Genomic DNA, 16,134 nt, shown 5'->3' on the forward strand with positions numbered 1-16,134 from the left:
TCTATGGGATATGTCTTTGGTCTTACTCAAGTCCTATATTTTTTTTAATTTATTTCTTGTGTTTTTTTTTAATGTTCTGTTTGTGTGTTAACTAATTTAATTCATTTAATATATTAAATCTTTTCCTAGTTGGTGCCACAAAATCAAAAAATTATTTGTCAACAGAGTATAACTCAGAGTGCACAATGATTAAACAAAGTAAAACGAGTAGCTCTGCAACCAGTTTTACCATTTGCCTCGAGTCAAAAGTAGAAGTGAAAAACTTGCAAGTTGTAACTTGTAGTTTTAGTCTCAACTCATGACTTCACTGTTGCGTGTTATAACAGTGGGCCTTTTTGACCACAGACTGGCAATGCTGTGTGTAGATGGCAATACACGCAGCATGCGCCTCGACTGGGAAACCGTTCTGTTGATAATAACTCGCTGATGAGCAGTTTTTCAGTATTGAACTGAAACAAGTGTTCAGCTGCTTTTTACACTTATTCCAGTAGGGGGCAGGCAACAACTTGAAATTGGAAAGATCCTGACTGTCGAACGGGGAGCAGCCAATGGTGAGAGAGAATTACTGGGCTGAGCTCTGTGGTTTGCTCAAAGACAAGAATGTTGCCTGCTTTAAACTATGGGTGTTTTTCATTCTGGTGCTTGACCAAGAAAACACATTTTATGACTAACATCCCTTTTAATGTCTTCCATGTCCTTTAATATATAACTTCTACTTTTGCTTACTTTTCAATGAGTAAGAAAGCATTTAAAAAGGCCTGCATAACGTCTACGATATAATTTTAGTAGAAACTGCCTCGATTCCGTTTTATCAATAAGTTGCTTTGTACATTGTATGTTTATTCGGTTTGAGGATGCCTTATTTACAGGCAGATGTCAATATCAGTTTTAGTTTGACTCCACCCCACTCAAATGCAGAAATGTCACGTTTTAATGCCTAATTCTGCAAGTTGGTAGTGTTAATATTTACAGGAATAGACTCTTTGTAGTCTGCTTTCTCTGCATACATATAGATATAGCCATTATTTTCACATGCGACTGAATAAGGAAAACTAAACTTCTTTTGAGGAAAATATTTCTAAAGCTTGAGGTTATTTTGCCTTGAGTAAATATTGGTATGAATCATTTGGTTTATTCAGACACACCCAATCATATTGTAGTTTTGTATTTCACTTTGGATCGATTGTGTTCCTTCCCACACTTAGAATATCTGGTACATCCTTTCACTTCAGCTGTAACTAAATTCTTTGTTTGGTGATTCATTGTATTGTCTAGAGCTGCAGGTAAAATAGGACACCTGGGCCAAGCCCATATGATTTTTTTCATTCATAATACAAATGTACCCAATTTAATGTCCTTTTTGAGATGTTATGTAATATACAATATTAAATATGTGTATATATATATAGATATAGATATGGATATATCTATATAGATCTCTCTCTCTCTATAGATATAGATATATAAATAGTTACAATCAATCTTAGTGTTATCTCTAAATGTTAAATTCTAAAGCTAAGAAGCTCTTGAATAAATCTTTTTTTCTCTCCAACACTCACATGTTAGATGCACAAGAAAGGAATCACATCCCAGAGTGACTAAGATCTGTAAGTTTTTCCATCCTACGCAGCGTGATTCAGATCGTTTTGGTGCACCCATCTTCCACCATAGTGTTGAATCAGGGAGGCCATTTTAGTTTGTTCTGTGGTCTCATGGAAATCAGAAAATGGAAATGTTCCCACAACAGCGAAGCGCCCAAGTCCTTGAACACATGACTCACCCATCCTGTGGATCGTGGTGGAAGAGGGCTGTAACTTGAGCAAATAACTTCAACTTCATCCACAGCAGTTACAACACTGCTGATGGCTAACCCTTTGATTGCTGAAGGAGTGGCGTTACAAAAGCCTTGTAATCAGGCAATGAAATACAAAGTTAATATGAGGAAAGCACATTTGGTTTTAAACTCTTAGGCAAGTTTCCTATGCAATGGCTGCGATCTTATGAACAGTTTTCTCGTCCTTATTTGTGGTTAGTAACTTCAGAGTTAAAAAGCAAAAAACTAAAGCCAACCACAAGAACAATACGCAGTTTTATGCCAGCAGCATAAAAAGGTTTTTTCAGCCCTGCCAACGGTCCTCGTCCTGGTCTTTATTTCTCCCTTGGTCACACCTACTACTACTTTTTCCTTTCTCTCTTCCTCTCTCCTTGCGCTCTGGACATATTTCTATGTCTATACATGTGCTGGTGGGTGGGGGTGGAGGGTGGGAGGGTCTTTAAAGCTGTTGCAGCAGCTAGGAGTGGTGCGAGAGAGGAACATGGAGAGAGGCTGTATTGTTTCACCACATAAGGTCCCTGTGTGGCTGTCAGCCCCCTGTAGGAGCTTTATGCATCGCATGCATGTGCTGAACATCTGGTGGTGGAAGATACATCTGGAAAAGAGTGAGGCGAGCGGTGGGGGGCTTGGAACAGCGAGGTGAAGGGCACTAACACTGAGGAGTCTGAAGCTGAAAAACATTTTCTTTATTGAAGCTCAAAACATTGCAGATGCTGTTGCTAAACAACTCCTCTATGGGTTTAGCATTTTTGTTTTGACTCTAGAAGTTAAAAATTAGACAATTTCTTCCTTGTGGTAGCCGCAAAGTCCTTAAAGAGATATCTCTTCCCATTTTCAAACGTGCGCAGCTCTGCAACAGTGTCTGGGCGTGATGGTCGAAACAAGAGTGTGTAAGTATTGTCAGACTGTCGTAGGGGCGTTTCAAAGCGAACAGAACGACACTCAGCTGCCACACATACAGTCCCACCCTCTGAGTTTTATGGAGTTTCCCGGAGACCCTAGTCTGGGTTTGCAACATCCCACACACACACACACACACACACACACACACACACACACACACACACCTACACACACACACACACACACACACACACACTAAACTTCAACAAAAGCAACAGGGGCAGGAAAATGGGTCCTTAGTCAGCACTAGAGGGCTGCTTTCCTTAAGCGTCCCCTCTGCGTTTGAGGTACAGCGAAAGCGAAGGGAAATGTGAGCACTAGACTGGAATTCTAGGAAAGTCAAGTAAGGACACTGACAAACACTTGTAAAGCAAGGGACCTATAAAAAAACATGCCAACACGTGACGATGGTAGAAATGCATTTCTACATGCAACCTGATGTATCTGTTTTTATTAGGCAAGAAAAGTGACCTTTGTATCTTAACCTAGGTTCAGGAGTGAGGGATGTTTCTTCCCATTGGTGCACTTAAAGGGGTGTGAGCTTTCGCTATCCACTAAAACTCTGCATAGTAATTTAGTACTGGAATGTTAAAAGGGAGGTCAAAGGTGAATTTGCTGAAGGGGGAATAGCTAAAAAAGGCATGGAGAGACAAGATATGTTTCTAGCATCCAAGGAGGCTTTGCTCCACAACAATGCTTGCAAGTAACATCCTTGAGTTGAAGTGGGAAATTATTGTTTCAGGGATTATTTATTATTTATTTCTTGGTTGGTTTGCGTTGCCCTGCAACAGAGATTGCCAGTGTGAGAATGGAGAGGAAAGTGCGTGACAAGAAGGAAGAGCGAGAGAGGTACGGCGGAGGGAAAACAGACAGCCCCTGCTCTTTTGGATATGAAACCCCAGAGTTGCCTCTGGCTCATATTACCAGAATCTGGAGGTGGGGCCCTGAGTTATGTTGTCAAACTAAAGCAAAACTGTAATACGCAGTATGACTACCGAGTGTAGAAATATTGATATGTGTCATGGCAAATCATAATAATACTAATTAATTCCCTTTCGCCGTCCTTACAGTGGATAAAATACCTTCCAATGGTTTTCAGATTTGTGGTTTAAAACTACTACATTTAAAAGTTAGTCATAACAGCTTCGCAAGCACTTTGTGGTCTGGGTGTGTACTGAACCTTCAATTTTCCCACTGGCCCCAACCTATCCATTATCTTCCCATGAAAACAACTGCAATTGTACCTTGTTGAAAATAGGTACGTTGCAAGTATAAGAACAGAAATCAGCACGGTTTAGAGTAACTAACATTGTTTTTAGACATTTAATAGACTTCCTCCTGCATTGTTTGGTTACGAAAGAGGCAGTTTATGTCTGGATGAGCTTTCTCAGCGAACAGGTATCCCAGCCCTGCATGTGAACGTATAGGTTACTGTTTCATGTATTGACTTGTTGGTGGTTTTCGCTTAACATCCCACCCAAAGAAATTGTTGAAGTGTTGGAGCATTTACACCTATGACTGGAATTTGCAGCCAAGGAAGGTATTTGCTTCTGTTGAAGCACAACAGATGGGCAGTGAGCCAAAGGGAGGAACAACTCTTGCGAAACCGTTCATTTCCTTGAATCAATGATCCAAAACACTGAGAGACATGTTTAGACACAGTTCACTGATATATTGAAACAATTGTTCATCAGTAACACACCTAAAGGTAAGTTTGCAGTAACGCAATTGCTCTGACTGCACATCGTGACGGTGGCAGGTCAAGACTGAACCTGTGAAAGGTGTTCCCAGCTTTAGTTTGTTTAGATGAGTCTAGTGTGCAGACAGGGAAATACCAGTGGGTTATCATCTCATCGAAAAAAAATTACAAAGTCGACCAAAGTTACTCACTACATTACAAACGGCTTTGTGGCATGTGATATTTATCCATACACACACACACACACACACAGAGCATTGCTATGGAAACACCCCTGGAAGTACCTGCCCCCTTGCTTATTATGTTGCTATAGCAGCCATCCCAGAATAGTCTCTTTTTTTTCTCTCTGTGTCTCTACCTCCCTCGTGTTTGTGACTCACAACTTGCAGTGGAAACCACATTTCATCTGTCTCTCATTCCCCTTTTTTTTCCTTTACATTCTTCTCTGCACCAAAGGAACAGCTCGCCTTTCTGAATCATCAGTGTGCGTGCGTGTGTGTGTGTGTGTGTGTGTGTGTGTGTGTGTGTGTGTGTGTGTGTGTGTGTGTGTGTGCGTGTGACCGTGTGTGCGTGTGAGGGAGCGCACGCTGCGGGGAATTCCAAAATGATTACCAATGATGAGTTACTATGGCGATGGCAAAAATCAGGCGGGGTGACCTGCGTGTTGCCAGATAGTGTATGTTATCTCGAGTACTGCTCACTGTCATGAGCTGACTGTGATTTCTTTGTAGTTGTAATCTCTGCATGGATACTGCTCTCAGTTGTTACTTTAGATTCACTTCATTTTGAGAGGTTGCTGTTTGTGGTGTGCTTACCCGCGGCTCCAGGCACAGGACAGCACAGCATCACATGGGCAATAATGCCTTGCATATGATGCAACAAATGATGCATTTGGAAATTAAGTTAAGTTAACGTTTTGTGCATCATCTCTGTTTTGCTGTAGTTCCATGGGCCCTAACTAATTTGCCAAGAAGATGAAGAAAATCCAATTATATGTGCTAATTAAGTTAAGTTAAAGTAAATTGCATTTCTAAAACAAGACGAGGTCAATACTTAACTCGCACTGCAAATTTACAAATCAGGAATTTTCCAATTATATTTGAAGCTTCACTGGTCTCAGTAGAAACAAATAGAGCAATTTGATTAAATAACATGAAAGTAAGCAGCATACTGTCCTTTTTTTGCCATACCTATTATTATGATTATTTTGATTAGTAGTAGTATTATTATATTTTTGTGGGATTATTAAATTTAAGCAAATGTTCAGTACTTATTATGCTGTTTGGTGATGTAATCATATTGCATTAACTAAATGCTACTGAATTATTTTACTTCATTCCACCACTGATTATAAAGAACAGATTTCCCTTTTCGAGATAGTTATGACCTTATGTAAAGATGACTGTGCAGTGTAGCATTTTAGTTGTTAAGGAACCAGATCAAGGACATTCTATTTATTTGCATAACAAGTTAAACTATTTACTTACCCTATACCGTTTGTTAAACACACTGTAACAAAAGAAAGTTGAAAATCAGGTTATCCAAAAGTAATCATTATATAACTTTTTTTTCTTAACCCTATATTGTTTGATTCCATGACATAATATGATATTACATAAGATTACATTACATTAAACTTCTGATTCTAATGGCGTGTAAATTTGTGGATAAGTTTAAGGTTGAGTTTAAAAATGGGTGGAGGCTGAACGAGGACGCTAAAACTATAGAGGGTTAGCCAGTGGAGATGGTGGTGGTCTACTTAGATTTGAGCAAAATTATTGTTTCAACCATTTAACTGATGTGAAATCCAGAGTTGTTTTTATAATTCATTCAAAAATAAGACATACAAGATAACACTGAGACAATTATTTGTCTTGTTGCATCTGTTGAGAGAAGGACGGAGCAAAGGAAGCCATCACTGGCTGGTCGTCACACACAACTTACATTCATCACCATCTTTAAATTAAACAAGAGGAACTGGATTCCTGTACAAGTGAAAAAGACTTTATATTTTAATTAATCTATCTGCTTAAATATAGGACACATGGCCAAGTGCAATGGAAATAAACAGCAATATGACCAAAAGTAAACAGCAGTAGGAAGATATTGCTCAAAATGTATGTAGTTTAACTTTGCAGCTTTTTCGACTCATCTTCAGCAATAGCACATTTGTTCAGTTGTGTAGAGCACAAGATTAATCTGTAGTGGCTTTGACATTCTTCAACACTGACAATGCCTCTTTGACACTGTATCTATTTTACTGTCTTCAGCAGTCACAGTTTTGGCAATGTTGCATTGTGTGAAAAATATAATAAAATTGGAATGCAATGAAAGAACCATATGATATGCTTAGTGAGTCCCTGCTTTTCTTACTAATCTTGACAAACACTTTTTAATTAATGGCATTCTTATGTGACCACAAATTGAAACAAGATCAGTTTCAGTGAATCTAGGCCATTTGAATGGTTTGGGTGTTTATCTAAATCAGTATTGTGTTTGTTATACTCAGTCTTTATATGGCTTACATTTGAGAACAGAGGTGATAAATTAATCCCGGACACAATCATTTTGAAAATATTACACATTCAATTAGAGAATTATTGAAGTAATTAGTTTCGTCTTACAGTACTCTCGGAATAAATATTGTTTAGAAAAGAGCAGCAAACATTGAGTTACATTCTCAAATGTATTTTGGAGTAAAACCCATCTATTGTATCTCATGTTCTCACAAATTATCTTGATGACTCAAACAAGCGAGGCCATGTGCCATGAACACTGTGTGCATTGTCTGAATGTTGGAAAGAATTCCAGCTGATAATTGTGACACTTAGTCAGGGTAATACATGAGTTTTCTCTCTTTTTATCGCATGCTAGCCTTTTTCAGCTATTTTCAAAACTATTGTTCATTTGTTTGGGTTGAAAACTCTATTGAGATGTGTTCAGATAGTCCCTTGTGTCTGATTAAGCCTGCATTACGCAATCAAATGGGCAACTTCCACCCACCTGGCTCTTATGGCAATAATGGGCAGTTGCTAAAGGATCTCTAAACAGACTAATAATCATCATATCGAAGTGTGGTGTAATTTTTGCTTAATCATATCACAAGTTACACTTCTGCTCAGGCCAGCGCCATGTGACTTCCCTCATCCTGTGGAAGACATTAATCATACACACACAATAACGAATACACACACACACACACACACACACACACACACACACACACACACACACACACATTCAACCGTCCATCCCCATCTAATCCTTTGATTTTCCTCTCCTCGACAGTCTAAGCTGCCCTGTTTTCATTGTAGTCATGGGCTGTGAGTCATCGAGCGTCTGAGCCAAGCTATTTGTGCGGGTTCACATTGGCTGACACACCTAGGACCAGGAAACACACCCATTCTCCACATTATCCTTGTATTCATTTAGAGTGACTTGCGACAAAAGGGTGATAGTCCGAGGGGGTTCAGTTTGCTAAAACATGCCTTGCATGTGACAATTATTAAGGACATCTCCTTTTAAGTTGTTTAGCTTGTTTGGCCCTGTTGCACAATCCACATTTTGGTTGCGCCAAAGCTCATTCTTCAACTCTTCTACTCATTCTTATCCTTTTATATTGATCTCCAACTCCTGTTTTGAATTGATTTGGAAGTAATGCATAACAGGTTATTCAATAAGTAATCGAGCGGCTTATCAGTGGTCACTTGGTCAGTTGCAGTGAAACATGGTAACAAACATGGTCATTCTGAGTGGAACAAGAACATGCAGCAGTGCCAGTGTTTTAATGTGGGGTTGTTGTTTGACCTTAAAGACTCAGAACCTGAAAGTTGTGAAGTATCATACAGTTCACGGGCCTGTTTACATGTGCACACACCCAGAGTTGCCTGTCTGGAAGCGGTGTTTTACCTTGAGCTGAAAGTGTTCTTCACAGGCAACAACAGCCACACCTCACTGGAAAAGAGTCAAACATGTGTGGAGCTGAGCAAACAGGTGCAGTTGCAGGACACTTTGTGTGACTATTATAATTATCTTTTTCACGATCAAGCAGCACGGTTAAAAAGTACCAGTTCTCTAAAAACAAAGGGTGGACATTATAAGTGATCTCGGCAGCCAATGAAATGAAATGCAATGTAATGCATAATGTTCAGCTACTCATTTGCAGAGTATGATTCAAGAACTTTCCCAGCCTTACAGTAATGTTAAAAGCGTTGTTTATATAAAACACAGTTGCAGTCCAAAGAGTAAAGCAACGCCCCTCTTCATATGAAGTACTTTAAAATCTTTTTTTTTTCTCACATAGATGGGATTACTTCTTCTCCTAATTACTTCACTTTTATCTCAGCATTTTCACAATTAAAGACAAAAACACACATGCACACATACAATCCGTGGGGATTCTTCTTTTGGAGAAGGAACTGCCACTTTTTTAAATGAAAAAACTAAATCAGAGCTGTCTTGGCTCTTGGTGTGGTAATATTTTAGTAATGTGTGTGTGTGTGCGTGCATGTATGCTCATTTGTGTCTGTGTGCCACTCCCTGTTCGTTCTTTGCAAAGCCACGCAGTAACTTCCTCTGTGTTTGCTATTTCACCTAACTAAGCATGGGTGTGACCTGTAAAGGGTGTTTTAAGGACACTGAACATTGGTGAAATGAAGGACACACATCCTATTTACAAAACTAGATGAACAAACGTATCCTAAATTAATGATTTCCAAAAAGAGCGACTAAAGGAACTAAACTAAGACATTCTGATCTGCTGCTCAATCGCCAGTGACACTTAATTACCACAGTGATGTACTGACCATCTGGTATGCCAGGACAGATCCCTGTGGGACGCTGAATCATTGGGTCGATGGACTGTCAAAGAATCCAGTAGGTTTGCTTGTCTGTGTGCGTATGAGGGCACGTTGCTCCACAGTAGCCTGCTCAGTCACTACTGTTGTGTTGGATAAATAGTTTTAGGGATAACAACATCCTGAAATGACATGTTTTACAATCAGAATTAATAACATTCTAAAAGTCAAAGAGCTTTACAATTGAATTATTTTAGCATCATTCACGTTAGCACAAGGCTAAACCAGAGATTAGACCTGTGGCAACAGCATTGTGAGAGAAGATGAGTGCATCTTCATTCAGTATGTCAAAGCTGTCAGAGTAATTTTATACCATGACTACGATGTTTTACTCTAAATACATCTGTTATATGACTACATGGCTATTACAAATATATGCATGGGAGAGAGTGTGACAATGACTGAGATTACTATTACAATGTGTTCAAAATCTTGGATATGTGTTTAAATCCAAAACCGAGATAAAGTTATATAACATAAAACATGCAGCTTTTGCTTCAGTAAGACTTGGTTCAGGGTGGGCATTGTTAAAACAAAAAACTTTTAAAATCCTGTCTTGTAAATACACACTTTGCCTTTTTTTATGTAAGTAAAGGACTCACTACTTAGTCATTTTTGTTAATGATAAGTTTGAGTCAGTTTTGTGTGCAGTAGTTTAAACTCTGTAATAACATGTTTATGCGTTTGTCCAGCATATCATGTGGTGTGTAAATCTCTTTACTTTATTCTTCCTCTAAAATGTGAAACAAAAACTGATTTCTAAACTTTGAAAACTATTTAATTTACTTGAATAGATGATAGAATGGCATGACGTTAAGAAACACAGGTACAACTGTGTTTATGCAAGCAGTTTAAGTTCCCTGTTGGCTGTCAGTTGGATACTAGGTGTGTCACATGCTTTGAATTAGCTTAAACAGTCAACATATATCTTCACGTTTTTTGTTGTTGTTATTGGCAGCAAAGATGAAGCACAAAATATCCAAAGCTGCCCTGCTTGAATAATTTATTATACGGCTCAAACAATATCTTTTCAGCCACTGCTAGTTGCTCACTTTTTATACTTTGACACTTTTGATAAAAGCTGTTTTTAAGTTGTTGATTGAAAGTAAAAGTTTGGTGATAAATGTAGGTACTTATTGCCATTTAAATTAGTTTTTTTTTTACATTAACTAACCCTTTCTCTCCATTTGTTAAAGCTGAAGTTACTCTTCCTGTTGCATGTCATCAGAGCCTTCTATCAGTGGGTGGTCCCACGGCTGCTGGGAACCACTCCCTTGCAGAAATGCCCTCCCCTGAATTCCCTCCTTCTGCAAACCAGGAGCCCTACCCATGCAGCTCCCTCTGGCCACTTTGCTCAGCCCAGAGAAGCAGCTGCATAGAAAAAAGTTAAAACCAACTCAGAGCAGAGGAGGGCGGGAGAGAGGGGGAAGAAAACGCCCTGGAAACTTGGTTGATCGAGAAATAGAAAAAGGGTGACAGAATCCTGACAGACTACAAAGTTGTGACTGGAAGAAGAGCTTTTCTTGGGTGTAGGAGAAGGGAACAGGACACGTTTTCAAGGATGCTCAAGCGGGTGTGAGGCTTCTTGGGCGCAAAGACTGCGCACAGGTAAAGATGCACTTTTAATTCTTTAGATTTAAGTTAATGCTTTTTTTGCATTTGTGCATTTGTTGACAGCTATGGTTTGCTTCAATGGTGCTGACTGGTAATTTGGCTGAAAAATTGCAAATCCTGTATTATAACCTGGCTTTAGTTGAACTAATTATGTGGCAGAATCCAACATTCTTGTAATATTCCTGCCAACTGCAGTGAGTTGTGTGTAACAGTGGTAACATTTTAGTGATTTTGTCCTACTTTATTTTATGTGTTTAGCTTCTGTAGTAACCTATGCTTCACCCCCCCCGAAAGGTAGATTGAGCTATAGTCATGTTTTGTATAAAGTGAAAATGTGTATTATTTCTTATGTTTTTTTTTCTGTTGTGCAAAGTGGCACGGATTTTGTTTGAATTTCATCATAAGTTTAAAAACTGACATACAGTAGTGAAAGAAGTGGGTGTGTATCCACAGCCACCACATGAATGCAGAGGGCTTGTTTGGAGTTGCGCACTTTACTTTTCTTTCAACTTGGCGCAATGGTTGTTAAACAACTTGTATATGAGTGCTGAACCCTGTTATAGAAAGAATATATGCTCTTTCCAAAAGGAGGTCATAAGTCTTTGGGACAGCTAACTTTTTTTTTTTTACTGCACTAGAATATCCCACACAGTAAATGAAAGTTGAGTCAAAGGAGCTTGAAGACAAAAGAGTTGGGTACTTTGAGTTCATATCATTGATCAAGTGTTTCTCTTATCTGTCCAACGCCCTTGACTAAGATTGTGTCATTTAAAAAGTAAAGGTAATTCTCTATCAACGCCTGCAGCAACACGTTGGGTGTGGATTCCTCCCTTTCCCCTGCCTCCACCCCCACCTTTTTTTCCCTCCCTTCCTTCTTGCTTCGCTGTCTCCTCACAGAGGCACACCCTTTATAGCAAAAAAAAACCCAGAAGAAAAAGAAACCCATATATGTTGTAGACTGCTGTCGCAATGGCTCCCTCTAAATCATACGTTTGCACAATTATGATTACTGATCATAACTTTTTTCTGTCTATCCATTATGTTGCAGGGTGTTGTATTATCAGCCATAAGGAACAATAATATATATATATGTATATATATATATATATATATATATATATATATATATATATATATATATATATATATATATATATATATATATATGTGTATATATATATGTATATATATATATGTGTATATATATATATATATATATATATATGTGTATATATATATATATATATATATATATGTGTGTATATATATATATGTGTGTATATATGGGCCTTTTTAACGCAGTCTGCTTTTGTGAAATGGGGCAAACATGTCTGAAGGTTCTTAATATGACATGAATCTGTTTTTGACTCATTTCAGCCAGCGTTACGTAAGAGACAGTTGGCAACTATCACTGCTGCTTTGTACTGAGAATTCTTATGACTTACTTTTTTTATATCTTGGTTAAAGAGAGATTTCTCTGTCTTTCTTTTACCTTGGGTCTCTTAACCTGGGCACCCGGCCAGGGTGTGCTGGTGAGGAAAGAAGGGGTGCGCGGAGGAGAAGGAGGGAGGAAGACAGGGAAAGAGAGTCAGGGAGTGAGTAAGTAAGGGGGGATGGGCGGGTGAGGACGAGGAGGGGAGTAATGGAATGTAGTGGTTTGGAAAGACAAGCTAATTGAAACCAGGTTTGAGGCATAAAGGGGGAGCCTGGGCTTGGCACTTTTGGAGAAATAGAGAAACGCACTTTATCTGCTCAAAAAGGTTGTGGAGTATTTATTTTTCTGCCTAACTTGTATACATCGTATAAGCGTCACCTTTCCAGGTCTGTTTCAAACCAGAATGATCACATACGGTCTTGTCTGATTGATATGATGAATTTGCTCAAGTTGTGTAAAAAGTTGTGTAAAAAACGATCAAATGTAATCGTTTGTGAAATCTCGATTGAAAGTAAAAATTCTTGGTGTGGCGTTGCTCCACTGCTCCCTCCTGCCACACCCAAAATTTTTTTCAGTGTTAGGGAGAGCTGCTTTTGCTCCGTCTACGGGACTCACAGTTGTACATGTTTCGCGTCTTTCAAATTGGTCTTGTCGAGGCGACTTTCTGAGAAGCCAAATAATGACACAGCGCTAAAAGGTGTTTGGGTCGAAGTTTGTTTAGTGTACTTAGCACATGACAAAGTGCGTGCTTTACGGGGGGATAACAAAGCTGTTAGTACAGGTATAGGTTTTGCCGAAAGGGTCCACGTAGATATTTAAGAGCTGAAACTTTCATAACTGGTTTCTGACTGCCTGCAGCTAAAACGCTTGTTAAATAACCGTATCTTGGCCTGAGGTGGATACTGCTTTTCTCAACAGTGCAGAGAAAATTTTACATTGACACTTGGCATAATGTGTGACATTTTGAGTTGCAAAAAAACTACTGTAAAGTTTTGATGAAGCTTAATTGCTGAGTCATTGTAGCCGACATTGGCAGCGCCAGTCAAGTTGTTTTTCATGCAGTTGCCACCCATGTGATAAACAGCCTCTTCACTAGCCTTAAGGACATGCCTCCTGACTGTTTGGAGTCTTAGCACAATCATGCAAAGATATTTTTCACAGAAGCAGAGAAGTGACAGGCAGAACAGGCGAGAGTGTTGTTAGTCAGCCGTGCCAGTGTGAAACGGATATAAACTGGTCTCTAGCACACTTCCTCTACCATTTCCTCATGGGTTTGTGGAGCGGGTGGTTAAAAGGAGGGACAGCGAGGAGAGGCCAAAAAGGGTGATGAACATACTAGTGAATTAACAAAAAGAAGTTGTAATTAAACTACAGTTCATGTTTTTCATACTTTTTATTTTGCATTTATTCAGAAACAAAGCTCGGCTTTTGGAGATTCTGCAGTTCCAGCAGACTCCCTGAAGTCCCACCCAAGAGGTTGGTTCAATGAAACAATAGCAAATGTGTAGATCCATACTTGTTCCATTGAGGGCAGTTTGTTTTTCATAAAGCTGCAAAACAACAGCAAACTGCAGTGTGAGATTCAGTTGTGAGTATTTCGAGGCCATCCACCCAGCAGCCACTCCCTTCTTGTCCATCCAGTACCAGTTTGGAATGTTTTAGCATGTCCTCAGTATGCTCTGTGGAGCACCTATCATTAGCATTAAACACAGAAATAGTGATATAAGAAGTATGATGAAACAGTCATCATAAGTCACACATAAGTCCTCTGCAAGTCACACCCATGCACATGCATGTAATTCACACTTATTTTCGCCTTAAACTCGATGAGGTTTATGCAATCATGGGATTTAGAAAGGGTGTGACTCATTTTTCTGATAAGCCGATAACCTTCACCACTTCTGTCAGACATCTGCTATACAAATCCATCTAACAAAATCAATCTCACATAACTGATGCTATACTGCAAGTTCTACCTGCTCTCCACTAATTCTATGACATACACTCCAACCCCCAGAAGAGATGTTATGTTGCCCTCGCAAGGAATGACACGCAACATCTGTTACAAAAACTCTATTTAGAATCGGGTAGCCAAAATGTCAGGGCAACAGGGCTTGGAATGTAAATTCAGGAATACATTCAGCTTTGTTTAAGTTTTCTTTATCTGCAACAAGATACTCAAGAATGGCGCGTCATCACAATCCAACACACTCTTGCAATAAACAACTCTGCACTACTGCCGTGTGATCAAAATGCATGCCTATAACGCTGTGCCTACGCTTCAAGCGCTACAGTTAAGGAAGTCTTATATATATATATATACATTCTGCCGTTACGGCTGCCATCTAGTCCTCCTTTTAACCTTCTTGTCTCCTACTCCATGAATGGACTTGCATTTGTTCTTGTATAAACATGAGCTATGCATCATGAACTAAAAAGAGTTGAAGTTGGCCAGTTATGGCCTATAAGGTTGCTATGTCTGTAAATTTCGCTTGATATGTTATTTTTGTTACATAACCATGTGAACTTTATTGTGCTCCTTTTGTCCCTCCACTGCTTATGCCACTTTGCGTCCTAAACTCAGTTATTCTGAAGCTGTTTGTCAGCATTCTATTTGTTTTTTATGTTTCTCGATGTTGGCTCTGAAACTGCCCAAAGGCACCAGCCAAAGATCACTTCTCATTTCAGAAGCTCATCTATAGCCACAGTGGCATGTTCAATTATTGCAAAAATGTTGCTGTTGTTTCTTTTGTATAGCCATGTATTACTTATAATGTCTCAGTGCGATGTACAGGCCGACAATGGCTACTCTTTGGGATGCAGCCTACGTCCCTTAGAAGACGAGAAAAAACTCCCCTGAAAACATTAGCACATAAGGAAAAAATGGAAAAACCCCAGGAGAGGAAATTCAAAATGAGATCCTCCCTTCTTACATATATAGAAGTGTGACAGAGAACGATGAGTAATAATAGGAACCATGATTTACCTGGTACTTATTGCCTCATATTGTATAGAACAGTTATTTTACTATCCTTTTGTGAAATACATGAAAACCAAGACATAGTTGACTCTCAAAACCCATGATTCACTTTGTGATCTCGTAAAAGCAAGAGAACAGGATTTTAGGAGTTTTCTTCAGTTTTTCCATTTTGTGTGCAAATCCTGCCAGTATCACAATAGTTTAATCAGTAGCAGGCCAAGTTGGCGTCAGTGGGCAGGCTTTGGTTTATGTAGGACTTGTGGTTTGGTTGAGGACTATGTGGACTATGGAGTGCAGAAAAGAACTATTCATTTTGACGTGCATTCTTTTTATGTTGCCCACATGCATGTCCTATCTGCGTTTTTAAGGAAAGAGTTAACCCTAAACTGGAGCCAGTTGTGTCTCTTTTTTTTTTGTTGTACTCGCTTTGCTTTGTCAAACTACAATGGAGAGGTACTAACAAGTAGTTTATTCTGTTTTAAAAAAACAACTGAATTGGTCACTGCTTGTCTCTCTCTTTCTCTCTCTGCACTGAGGCCTTTTTATTTAAATCATAATTGAATCACCAGCACTCTGCCTGATTCACTTACAATTGAGCTTTAATCATTGTCACACTGCCACTGTTTTCTGTTCGCCAAATTGATTAGATTTGACAATCAACATGATGGATTGACTACAAACAAACCAGTGAAATTGTGCAGGTATGTGTCCTCATGGCACAGAAGAAGATACAAGGACTGGGAAAAAGTGCAACTGGAAAACAATGACATGTAGAGTGTTTGCAGTGACTTGGTGCACAGACACAGCGAACGA

The 16,134-nt window shown here is 39.1% G+C and overlaps 1 protein-coding gene across 7 annotated transcripts in view; it reads left to right on the forward strand.

Moving 5' to 3' along the window:
- The first annotated feature begins 10,655 nt into the window (after nt 1-10,655).
- The window catches only part of ahnak (AHNAK nucleoprotein), a 33,067-nt gene continuing 27,588 nt past the window's right edge, over nt 10,656-16,134 (forward strand). For 5 of the 7 annotated variants that reach the window (XM_068588308.1, XM_068588353.1, XM_068588345.1 and 2 more), the window contains exon 1: nt 10,656-10,900. The gene's annotated coding sequence lies outside the window, so the exon portion shown is untranslated. Of the gene's footprint in view, nt 10,901-12,429; nt 12,506-13,779; nt 13,818-16,134 lie in introns of those variants that run through there. The other 2 variants (XM_068588316.1, XM_068588325.1) reach the window with 2 other exon arrangements.

Source organism: Clinocottus analis, unplaced genomic scaffold, assembly GCF_023055335.1.
Source record: "Clinocottus analis isolate CAN_PGR_092001 unplaced genomic scaffold, fCliAna1.0.p SCAF_10, whole genome shotgun sequence".
NCBI lineage: Eukaryota > Metazoa > Chordata > Actinopteri > Perciformes > Cottidae > Clinocottus > Clinocottus analis.